Below are 12,678 nucleotides of genomic sequence, written 5' to 3'. Positions count from 1 at the left end.
CATCAGTATTTTTAAACTACAGTCAGAACAAGGGAAAATGCCTTAAGTACTTGAGGGAGAGAAATAGCCCAGGAAGGGCTCACAGAGGCTCTTTCCCATGCCCTCAGGCCTTTGCAGGGAGCACTGCTGTCACCCCAGTGCTGTTTGCCTTCAGGAGGCTTTGCAGCAAGTGGAGCTGGTTCTGTTCAATTTGTCAGTGTTCACTCAGGTTTTATATTCAGTGCACTGTACCTTCTGACCTGTCTTCAAACTCTGCTTATTCTGCTGACTGACCCTACGGTTCTGGCCCTTTCCCTGAGCTGCTGTTCGATTTCTGATGTTCTCTCTCACCTTCACCACTTGTTGCCTTTTCTGCCTTCTGGCTCTTTCAACCAATTGAGTTCACTTTTTGATGTATTTTCTTCCTTTAGATTTACATAGTATATGAGTGCCTTTCTCATTGCAAGGTCGAATGGTACTTCACTGAGAAGTCAAAATATGTGGATTGGCTCTTGTCACAAGCTTAATTTAACCATCATTTATGTTCCTGGAAGTATTCCATTTTTGATCCATTTCATTTATCTTAATACCTGCTTTTAAGCAAAACTTTGACAAATGATAGCAATATGGGGAAGATATTTTAGCATAGTCTTTTGAAAATCATTTTCCTAATATTTGAATTCTAGTCCAGACCAGATTAAAATAATAGCATTACAAAATGTCAAACCTGGTAAAGCTATTAAAAAAAAAGAACAGGAACTTTGACTAATGGCCCATGTATATGGCTTAACATTTAAGTAAAGATTGCATTTCTGACTTGAGCAATGAGAAAAATTCAGCTAAAGCATTTCTCTCCAGCTTCCTGCTGCAGTGAGTGTTCTTAGTCTGGCTCTAGCTGTGGGAAGAGCTGAGTGCCACACATCTCTGGAATGTTCCTGCTCTGTGGGAGCTGCTGTTCCCACTCTGCCTGGGGCCACAAGCCCTCTGTGCTGGGCACGCTGGCTCTGGGCTCCAGAGAGGGTTTGTGCTCAAGCTGAGCTGCCTCCCTGGCCTGAACACCTGTGTGGGACAGGGCAGGGACAGGGCAGGATTGTTCTGACAGAGCCATGGAGGGCAGGGCTCCTAACTGAGAGTACAGAACTGGGCATCAAGAGATGGATCCTCTGCTTTAGCCCAGGAAAGGAGGAGCTGTGGCTGCATTGCCAGGACAGAGGTGCAGCCCATGGCACTGGGTCCCCCCAAGTTCCAGGGGCTGCAGAGGCTGCACTAACCAACCCCCTGCCCTTTGGCAGCTGCTGTGCCAGGAAGGGGCTGCCATTTGTGTTGAGTTTGTCCTGGGGCTCCTGTGGCAGCTGTGCAGAGTTCTGCAGTCCTTGTGATTTGCCCTTGTCCATGGCATGATGCTTTCAGCAGGATTTGCCCTTGTCCATGGCATGAGGCTGTTCAGCAGGATTTGCCCAGATTTGCCCCTGTCCATGGCATGAAGCTTTCAGCAGGAATTGTCCAGATTTGCCCTTGTCCATGGCACGAGGCTGTTCAGCAGGATTTGCCCTTGTCCATGGCATGGTGCTTTCAGCAGGATTTGCCCAGATTTGCCCTTGTCCATGGCACGAGGCTGTTCAGCAGGATTTGCCCTTGTCCATGGCATGAAGCTTTCAGCAGGATTTGCCCTTGTCCATGGCATGAAGCTTTCAGCAGGAATTGTCCAGATTTGCCCTTGTCCATGGCACAAGGCTGTTCAGCAGGATTTGCCCTTGTCCATGGCATGATTCTTTCAGCAGGATTTGCCCAGATTTGCCCTTGTCCATGGCATGGTGCTTTCAGCAGGATTTGCCCAGATTTGCCCTTGTCCATGCCATGAAGCTTTCAGCAGGATTTGCCCTTGTCCATGCCATGAAGCTTTCAGCAGGATTTGCCCAGATTTGCCCTTGTCCATGGCATGGTGCTTTCCAGCAGGCTCACAGCAGCCTCTGCTCTCAGGAACTTCATTCTGTAGGAGCAGATTCCACGAGGAGAATGCACACATTCAATCTGCCACCTTCTCCTCAATTCAATAAGAATTCCTGATAACCTCTGTGGTACATCCAGGAGTGGTTTTTCCTGTGGGAGGGAATATTTGAGGCTGGCAGCCACAGTTTTAATGTTGGAATTGTTTGGATATGGGCCTGCACTTGAAACAGAAAATCCACTGCCATTTCACAGCATTATTTGCTGAATGGAAACCAGGGAATTGACATCACCTATTCAAGAGCAAGAAAAATGGCATTATAACAGCAGGGTGTAATTTTTTTATAGTCCCAAGCCTTCCTTTGTTTGCAATTTTAGCTTAATATACTCATGATACCTTGAAACAGGGATATGCATTGAGATGGGGGTTTGAAATTGCTTTTGTGGTTGTTTCTGGCTTATATAAATGTATACATTCTCTAAAGATCAAAAGTGACTGGAAAAGAGGATTTGGAAGAGATTATTCATCAAAATGGTATTTTTTTGGAATACATTTGGGGGAGGGGGCAGGAAGAGAAATTTCAAGCTTGGTGTCTCAGACTTTGGTTTTGTTCAACTTTCTTGGACAAAGAATGTCTCATTTTAACCAAACTTCTAATAAGCCACTGAATATATGCTAACAAAAGTAATGTCAAGTGTTTCAATAAAAATCTCTCCTGCTAGTTGATCACAGAAGCACAAACTCTGTGGTTATTCCATTAATTTCCCTGAGAGATTCCAAGGTGCTTTTTCAAGAGCAGATCCACTTTTTTATATTATTCATTGAAATAATATGGATTTAGTTAAATATTTTCAGGTCTGTGTTTTTAATTTTTTATTTGCATATAAAATTTATAAAGTTAGATTATGATAATGCTGTTTCCAGTGTTTCTGAAAATACTTTTAAAGTCTGCCTTGCATGATCTGTCAAATCAAATTATTAAATTTGCATCTTTTTTTCTAGAGCCTGTGCAATTAAAAGCACTTAAATTATGTTTTATCATAAAGTTCAAGGGAGAAGATAAGCCAATTTGTTCATAGCAGTTTTGAAATCCTGCTTAATACTTTTATTTTAAAATGTTCTATTAGGATTGAAAGGAAAGTGTGGGAAGAAAATGGCAAATCCCAGTGTAGAAGCTGTAGAAGTCTTGTCAGAGTGCTTGAGAAGCTTTAAATGGTCTTGTTTAGTTAAACAAGGAATTAGGAATTTGCTTAGGGAAGACGTGGGCTGGAGGTTGTATAAAACAGAATCAGAGAGGTCAGGGGAGATGACAGCAGGGCTGGGATGTGGTGGAGAGTTAAAGGATTGAGGTTCTTGTGCAAACATGGAAAAAGTTGTTTCCAGCATTGCTGGGACTCTGGGAGACTTGAAATAGTTCAGTTCATGTCACAGATTCCTCAAATTTACACGTGTACAAGCAGTGTTTGGTGGCAGGTGAATGTTGTCTGTAGTTATTTGTTACCTTTTAAACAGCAACAACATAAGAAAAAAGAAAATGTTTGTATCAATCTAAACAGGAAAGTAGGAGTGGTGTTCCTCGAGTATTTTGTGTTCATTCTTGAAGTGAATTTGCTTTATTAAGAATGTTTTATGAGAAGATTTGGAGAAATCTGGGAGAGAATTCTCTGTTAATCCCCAAAAGTGAAGGTTGTGCCATTCTTCTGCAGAAACAATTCGGAGTAGAAAAATGCCCAAAGCAATGAAAGGCCCAGGATTTGTGCCATTTCTCAGCCCTGCCCTGCCCTGTGCTGCAGCAGGAGCTGTCCCATTGGATGGACAGCTTGGTGACAGCAGGGATATCTGCCCACAGAAGGGAACAAGGATCTTTAGGAGGGTTGCAGGGAAAGATGGAAGCTTAAGGAGCACCATGCACCAGCTAATGAAAGGGATTGCAAAGCATGTTGTATTCCAAAGCTTGTAATACTTGTATCATGTTTAAAGAAAATAATTCAAACCCTACAACTTCACCAACATTCCTCCTTCCCTTTGCACTCCCCTCACTTATCTTTTGCCAAGAGCTGCTGTAAGGAAATACTTCTCTGCATTTCTCTTGTTCTGTCTGTAATAATGGTGAGCCTGAAACCCTTTCTGCAGTGGCAACTTGCAGTACTTCAGTAAATTGTGGCTTTTGGCAGATAAATAGAGTTGGTAAAATTTTTTTTGATCCCCAAAACCCTCATTTATCTTCCCATTAAAAAATATAAATACATACATACGTACATATATATATATATATATATATATTCCATCTTCCATTCTTCCTCTTCAGTCTGTAAAGAACAGCATATGATGTGGTTTCTGTGTTGATTTTCTTGATGATTTTTAGCCTGTTAAAGACCTTCTGTCTCAACAACTTGGAAACAAAGATTTTTTGAATAGATGAGAAAGTGCAGCTGCCAGATGAACCGACACAAGAAACTGGAAGGGGAGGATCTTGCAGATGGTTCTAATAAAACTGGGCAAACAGCAAATGGGGGCGGGGGGAGAGTGGGTTGAAATGCAAATTGCAATCCCAGTGCAAGTTTTGGGGTTAGTTTGTGAAAGAAAGTTGCATAAGCAGCCATTTGAGGCTTTGGCACTGGGGGCAGTTTATTGTTGTTCTCAGTTTTCCCTGTTGCCACGCTGCTGCCAGCTTCTCCTTCTCCCTGTGTCCGTGCTGCCACCTGAGCTGGGCTGGCTGTGCCAAGAGCCCTCCTCTGGAAAGCCCCATTCAGCTATTCACAGGGCTTTTAGGAACATGAAATACCAATAACCATTCAGCTATTCACAGGGCTTTTAGGAACATGAAATACCAACAACAGGCTAGGTTTTCAGGAGCTGCTGAGAGAGGAAATTGTGCTTGTTGGAGCACAGAGCAGTAAAAATGGAGCAGAGGCTTGTGTTGCTTCATTGTTCCTGCCTCTGCTATCCCAGAGCCAAAATTGCATTTTGGCCAAGCCTTGATAAACCCTGTATTTGAAGTTTGTACTACATGATTCATTCATAAGGATGGAGGGTGACTCCATCCTTAGTAGTTGTAATTTCTGTCTTTTCTGCTAATTTTCTTCTCCTATTCAATGGTATTGGGTCTCCAATATTAGGCCAACAATTAATGAATAAAATTGCAGTAGGAGACATGCAGATGAGGGCCTGGATAGCCTCTGGTGGTCTCAAATTCAATCACTACTTCTTGACATGATAATTTGGGGTTCTTTGGTGGTTCTTTGGGCCAGAAAATCTTACTGACACCTCATTTCCAAAGCCAAAACAACTAAGTCTTTCTTTTTTTTTCTTCCTCTTGCTAATCTTTCCCTTCTTGAATGAAAGGAAGAGTGTTTGAGAGCACACAGGCTTTCAGCTCACACAGCAGCCCTTGGGGATGTGTCTTCATCTTGCTGTGTCAAAAGCTTTTCAAATCAGTAGTTCGGGAGCAGCAAATCCTTCCAACGCATGAGTAACAGATACTTGTTTTATTTAAGAGTCCTTAAGCATGAGCAAGTCATTAAGTACTTCCTTTCTCCCCATGAATCAGTTCTATTTTAAACAGTCATCATGTATTTAATATTTTTTTAAAGTATCAGAAGTTCTGACTTTTAAACTTTTCTGGAGTCTCTCGTGTACCTCTGTGAATTTGTATTAAAAACAAATCTGTCAGGAGCTGCACATTCCCTGCACTGATGCATTCCCTTTCCCTTTCTCCTCCAAGAGTGGAAATGTTGTGTGTGCAGCATTTCTTTGCCCAAGGAGACAATTCAGAAGTGAAGCAATTATTGCTCTGAAAGCAGAGCACATCTCTCCTGGTCAATGGCTGTGTAATGCCACCTCAAATGCCACCACCTGAGTGGCCTCAGGAGCTCAGCAATGTCCCCCTGGGGGCTGGGAGTTCCTGGGGGCAGAGTTTGCTGTGCCAGGGGGTCCCTGCAGCCTCCTGGGCAAAGCTGCCCTGCTCAGGGTGTGTGTGGGATTCCACTGAGGGGATCTCATGGTTTAATGGAATGCTTTGCTCGTGGATATTGACCCTGTGATGTTGTCATGCTTCTCTGATTCAGTCCATTTGGAAAGAATCTGTTTCCCCTCTCTTTACTGTATCATGCGAAAAGGATAACAAACATAAATATTTATAGTTGGGTATTTTTGCAGGGGTTTGTGTCCAAGATACAACATGCTGAGACATTAAACAGCATAAGTGTTGCCAGAATCCTACCAGCCTGGCAAATCTGACAGCCAGCTGAAGGCCAGGGTAAGCTTTTATGATAAAATCAGGCCATGTACTGAATGCTAAAGCATCACCACTTGTTCACAGCTCAGGAAGAATTCTCTTGCAACCATCATGAATAGGAAAAACCTTTCCCAAATGAATGGTGTGTGAGGTGTGTGCAGGGATGGTGTGTGCAGGAATGCTTTGTGAGGTGTGTGCAGGGATGGTCTGTGATTCATTTGTTGAGCATTCCTGCCCTTTGTGCTGCAGGGACAGCAGAGGGGACAGAGTCACATGGCAGCTCTTCACACGGGGCTTCTCCTGCCCCAGCCTCCAGGGAAAGCCAAGGGAGATGCAGGGGGACTCATCTGCAGCATCATTCACTCCACCCATGTGAATTGCCTCTTTGGAGCAGCTGCTGAAAAGAATTAATTGCACATCATCTTTATTAATTAAATTCAAATGTTTTAAATCAATCTGTAGTTCTGGGCATGGGAACAGAAGTGAATATGGAGTGGCTTGAGTCATTTCTTTTTGAGTGCTAGATTGTGTTTTTCAAGTCCCTGTGCTGCTTACGAGTGCAACGACAGCTGTATCTGTGATCTCTGTGCCACCTGTTGCCTTAGCCACCATTTAATGTGCACTCTGCTGGTGTTGGAGATAAAATGTTTTCTGTGGCACCTATAAAACACCTCAGTGATCCTCACAAGCCACAGGAACAGCAGATTTATATCCAGCTGTGGCAGTGAGTCTCTGCTATCTCCAGCTGTGCAGCTCCACAAGTGAAGGCAAAGGGCAAGGACAGCCCTTTGTACTGCTGGGCAAAGCCTGCAGAATTTTAGGACAAAAGTACAAACACCTGCATGCAGCTAAAGTTTAAAAATGCGTGTAACTGTTGATATTTTATTATATAGCTACAGCTGTGGCAATGTTTCCTGGCTTGGAGCTCCCTATAGAGATGTGCCAGGGGTGCCCACAACTTGGGAGCAGGTTCTGCAGGCTGGTGGGCACTAAAGGAGGAGAAATCCATCCCCCCTCCTTCCCCAGCCAGCTCCTTGAACTGCAGCATCCTGCCTGAATCCACAAAGTTCCCAGTCTCTTGTTCTTCTTGCCAACAAAACAACATTTTGGAAGGGGTTAAAACTTTACACAAACAATGTTTCCTTATGCTGAGGCTTTAAGTAATCTTTCATTGTGGCCATTCCATGCCACTAAGTGTTGGCTGATTTCTTCAGGGCTCTTTTCTCTATTTCAAAGCACTTGATAATATGCAAAGAAAAAGTTTGCTGCTGTGTGAGGATCTCAGAACTATGAAGGATTGTGGTGTTCCCTTAACATTCCTTCTGGAGGCTTTGCAGGGCTCAGTTCTCATCCCTGTTCTTCTCCTGCATCCTATTTCTGCCTAATCCCATCTGCAAAAGTAAATTGGTTGGTAACACTGGGCTAGGAGAAGATTCAATCTTCTCCATGCAGAGGAAGCTTTTTCCTCATCTCTAATATCTCTATTTAGATAATGAGCCACAAGTTGAAGTCTGATTTAGAGGTGATTCCCTTACCTGCCTTCAATGCCAGGATGTTCACCCTTCTCATTAAGTCCATTGTCAAGCACATAATGTGTGTTTTCTCTTTGGATAATTCTTATTCATCTCACTTGTTGCTGCTGATCTGCAGAGCTATTTCAGAATCTTCCTTTCAAATGTCCTAAAAAGTCCTTTTGTGGTGATAATCGTTGTCAAGGAGTTCTGGTTGTGCTGCTCAGTCTGTGCCCTCACCAGGCTGTGTTTGCTTTGCACAGAAGTTGAAGTGCTTTGCTCCTTGTTATTTGTGGCTTCCCTTTACACAAATTATTTGTGTTTGCTTTCTTTCTGCCAACTTTGTCACCCACAAACGTGTTCACACTTGAAGTCACAAGAAGCAGAATACCAGAGGAGGGGAAAAAACCAACCCCACAACAAAACCCCAGGAGAACTGGACAGAGCTGTTTCCTTGAATAAGCTCTGCTCCTTTTCCCAGGAAAAGTCCTTCATTCTTCCAGTGGGTTCTAGAGGCTGTTCCTCAGCCTGTGCCTCCAGTCTGTGTTCCTTGCAGAGCTGCAGCCTGGCTCTTGGGCAGATAAAGGTAAAGGAAGGCTGCAGCACTGTGCTCCTGGGGAGTGGGAAAGGAATGGGAACCTTAAGGACAAAAGTCTGGGGTGCCAGCTATGCAGCCAGTGTTCTGAAAAGAATTCAAATGTGTTTTTTGTAAAAAAAAAATGCTTTCACAGCATTGAAGAGATCAGGAGGTCACTCAAAGAAAATTTACAATAAATCAGATTTGAAGTTTGTTTGAAATAATCTTCTTGTCTGTCTTTCACAGAAAATGTTGCTGCCCTGACCAGCAGTAATGAAGAGAAGGGGGTGAAGTGAATTTGTCTGGACAAGTGGGAAGTTTGAAATTTTCAGCAGGATTTATTAGCAGTGGCTGCAGGAGGTTTTGCCAAGCCAGCCATTGACATGAGAATGGATTCAGTGCCTCAGACTTAAGTGGTAACTCATTTTTCTGCCATCTTCTGATTTCCAATACAGTACAGCAGGGTAATTTATGTTATAGATGATATTGTTTTACTACTACCAGAGTTTAAATAGACAATCTTACAAGAGGCAAACATGATTTTGTCAGCTTCATTCATTAGCAAAAAGTTGAAATTTTAGTATCTGGTCCTTTATTCAGTAGTTGAAATTTCTTCCTGTGGTTTCATCCCATGTGATCATCTTTGAAAAACAAAAAGAGTTTTATCCATTACTTACTGTCTTCCTACCCAATGTCCAGCAAAATGCAGTTTGGAACAGGGTGTAGACATGGCTCTGTCCCTGTTTTTTGTTATATTTCAAGTCCTTTGTGTGACTCCTGAAACCTGTCAAAAGATACACTAATTTGGCACACTAGGAAGTTTTCTTTTTTCTCCTGACATTCAATATTTCCTCAAAAATCTTTTTCCATTTTCTTCTTTTCTTTGCTCTTATTATTTACTTATCTTTTTCTTTGCTATTCATAGGTGGGTATTAAACATCTGAATATTTCTATGCCTGTTCTCCTGAGGTCAGTCAGAAATACAAAACTGTGCTACTTTTTAAAGTTAAATTTGGAGCAGAAAGACCCCCCCAGCTCTGTCTTGCTGCCCATTTTGGGCTCTGTGCCTTTGTAACAGTGTAGAACTGGCCACTAATAACAGAAGCTTTTAAGAGGGTGGAGGGGAATTACCATATCTTTAATACCACACCAAGATGATGTTTCCATGTCTTTTGAGGCAAAAGAGTGGAAGGAGGTGCTTGTGCTCTCCTCAAGGCCTCACTAAACCCCAGCTCAGGAGAATCTGCCTTAGTTTGAAAACTGTGATGTAACTGCATATATCAAAAATGACATCTCACCACATTCCTTTCATTTGTCATGAACAAAACAAAGGAAATCTGTTATGTGCTGTGGTTTTGTTGGAAATGCTTATCTCTTACTCTACCCTCTTTTATTTAGAGAGAGAGTGAACAGATCTGACAGTAGTTTTATGTGACTGATGGTAGCAAAATTAGACCAGCATTTCTGAATCTCACAAATATAGCTGTTCTTATTTACCAGTCCAGGTGAGGTATTCACTCCACCCCTGTATTATAGGCTGTGTTAGAACTTCAATGGGAGAGCAGCCGGTGCCCCAGAAGGATTCTGTGAGGTTAAGGGTGGGATTTCAGAAAATGGTCAGCATTAAGGTAGCAATTCTGTCTGAAATCCACACTGCTGCTGTGTCTGTTGTGAGAGCACAGTCAGAGCAGCACTTAGGAGCCTTCCAGCCAAGAGCTTAGAGCTCAGCCAGTGCACCAGGTGCTCAGGAGGCTGCCAGGTTCCTCCCTCACTGAGTTCCCCTCTTTAGGAGTTGTCTGGTTTGTTGCCAGGGTTGTTTCTATACTGTGTCAGTGTCCTCTGCTGCATTGGCAGGAAGGGAGGGCTTGCAGATTCCATCTGTCTGCAGTGGTGACAAATGAAGCTCAAAAAGAACTTAAAAGAAAAAATGTTTTTCTTCTTTCAAGTTTTCAGATTTACTGTGCTCTCCTTAGTGCTTTTTCTCTGTTGCTCCCTGTAGCCCAGCAGTGTTTTCTCTTTGAAGGTGTGCACAGATCCTCAGATCTGATTCACTCATGTGTCTAATGAGAACAAGAAAAAGACAGTTCCAGCTCTCATGTCTGTTTTGCAAAAGTTTTGGAGCTGGAGCACCTCACTGGGATGTTTGGTTTCTGTAGGGCACTTCAGAGCCACAAATATGAGCAGCACAAGGTACAAAGCAGCCCTAGTCACAAACTCTTGCCCATTCTTACAAAAGAAAATGCACCACCCTGGCTTGTCTGTGTGCAGGCAGTCAGGAGGGGATACAAACACGTTCTAACCACCATCATTAGAGGAAACATTCCTAGGAAACTGGAAGGTGATGTTTTTTCTGCTCCCTTGTACATCCCTGCCTGGCAGAGCAACTTCTTTGTGCATTCAGCCTTTGACAAAACAGCACTAACTGTAAATCTGCTGGGGACAAGGACTTCAGCTGAGCAATAATTGTTTCTGCATTCAAATTACTATTATTTAGCTGATAAAAGTGACAATCAGAGGCCCAGAAACAGGGAGAACAATGCTAGGGGATAGATTCCTCTGCTGGCACAGGAAGATGTTCATCAGCTGAACACCAAGGGGTTTTGCAGTTGAGGGAAGAGCTGGGTGGGATGAGGCCTGGCAAGAGCCAGGGATTGCTGCAGGGCAGATAGATCTGCATCTCCTTCCTGCATCTCCCTCCTGCATCTCCCTCCTGCATCTCCCTCCTGCATCTCCTTCCTGCTGGAGATGCTCTGGAGTGGCCTAGGTGGGAACTGATGGAGTGCACAAATTCTTTCTGTCTCTGAGAGCAGCTGGAGGATGTTGCCTGGGAGGTGCTCTTGGCTCAGGGATTTTACATGGGAGGGTTTTCTCTCAGCTTGAGAACACATTTTTTCCGCTTGACTCACTGACTGAAATCTGAATGAGTGATAAAATTTCTAAAAGTAATGTTGAATTGGTTGGAAAAATAAAAACTGCATTTATCATCAGGAAGGAAGGACAAAGTAAGGGGAAAGATTCAATGAAGAGGAAGTCACCACCTTGCCAGGAACAATGGGAGGCTGTGGGCAGCTCACACACCTCAGCCTGCCTGGCTCTGCAGCCACACTGAGGATTCTTCTGAGGCCCTGTCAGGCTCCTGTCCCACACACAGGACCCACACACATTCTGTGGGAGGCTTTCATTGAGAAGGCTGCACCAGGAACGTGTTTGCAGAGGTTCCCTCACTGTACAGAGCTCGAGCCCATGAAAGGAGGCTGCCCACTGACTCCTGCAGAAGCCATTCCCTGCCAGGAACAACACCAGCCTTTGTTGCTTCTCTTTGGCTTGGCACAAAGAGCAAGGAAGGAGCAGAAAATGCTGGCACTGAAGAGGAGCCATGTGAGCTGCAGATAAAGTGAGGTATCTGCAGGGACAGGCAGGGGCTACTGGCTTAGATGGATTTTTAGGATAATAACCATAATAACATTCTTTTAATGATCTTACATTTCTATAGTGCGTTTCCTGTGTGCATTCCTGAACAGTTTTCCAGACTCCAAGTGCTGTATCATTTCTGTGTGCTTGCAGTTTGGAGAAGCTCTGGGCACAGAGCTGGGTGTGCTCCCTGCAGAACAGGCCAGCTGCTTCCCTCTCAGGGTAAAACAGGCAACACACTGGGGAACATTTGAACTGCAATTACACATTCACAAAAGAAGGATGCAAAATTGAGGATATTGATCTCAAAATCAGAAGCTGAAGATACTGAAGGCAGGATCTGTTGGAGTTGGGGGTTAAGGAAAAATGACTTTTTTTCTTCCTGAGACCTGGCTTGTTCTTTTGTCAAGTTCAACCAAGCTTTTCCAGCTGAGGTTTTAATGGCTGAAGGCTGATTCCAAATGGAAACATTGACAGACTAAGCAACAATAACTTAATAATACTTTTTCCATGTCCCTATATGCACTTCTTTCCAGAGGGCAGTTCAGATTTTTCACGCTTGCAGTGTCTCTGTTTTCACTTGGACTTATCTCTGAAATGTGCCCATCACAGGTGTGTTAAAAATTCTGTCCTTGTCAGTTTAGCTGATAGAAGGCAGCTGAGGCTGTGTTTGCTTGGATTCATGCTGGTGTGATGGCTGGAAATTTCAAATAAACAGGACAAAATGGAAAAATTATCTTGTAATTGTGTGGGGCTCCTGGTCTTCATTTTGGCCATGCCCCTGTAAGTTCCATCCAAGCAGATCTGCTGCTGGGGATCTTGTAGCTCCTTTGAGATGGGATGGCAGATTGCTTATTGCAGGAGGAGGGAATTTTCAGTGGCTGGGACATGAGAGGCCTTGCTTATGGTGAGGTTTCTTTTCATTTGCTCAATATTTGTAACAAATTCACTTTCCCTGAATTTCCATCATGTGAAACTTGTGTCTTTTACTCTGTCATTTCTTTTATCAGCTGCT

General features: G+C 43.5%; 1 protein-coding gene across 7 annotated transcripts in view; it reads left to right on the top strand.

Annotated features, from left to right (window-relative positions):
• The window catches only part of PEAK1 (pseudopodium enriched atypical kinase 1), a 111,541-nt gene that overhangs the window by 39,490 nt on the left and 59,373 nt on the right, over window positions 1-12,678 (top strand). For 4 of the 7 annotated variants that reach the window (XM_077185642.1, XM_077185637.1, XM_077185638.1 and 1 more), the window contains exon 2: window positions 8,499-8,668. The exons of 2 other annotated variants lie outside the window; for them this stretch is intronic. The gene's annotated coding sequence lies outside the window, so the exon portion shown is untranslated. Of the gene's footprint in view, window positions 1-6,166; window positions 6,186-8,498; window positions 8,669-12,678 lie in introns of those variants that run through there. One more of the 7 variants, XM_077185640.1, reaches the window with a different exon arrangement.

Source organism: Agelaius phoeniceus, chromosome 13, assembly GCF_051311805.1.
Source record: "Agelaius phoeniceus isolate bAgePho1 chromosome 13, bAgePho1.hap1, whole genome shotgun sequence".
NCBI lineage: Eukaryota > Metazoa > Chordata > Aves > Passeriformes > Icteridae > Agelaius > Agelaius phoeniceus.
Note: the sequence above shows the minus strand (reverse complement) of the source record. Positions and strands in the feature narration are given on the sequence as shown.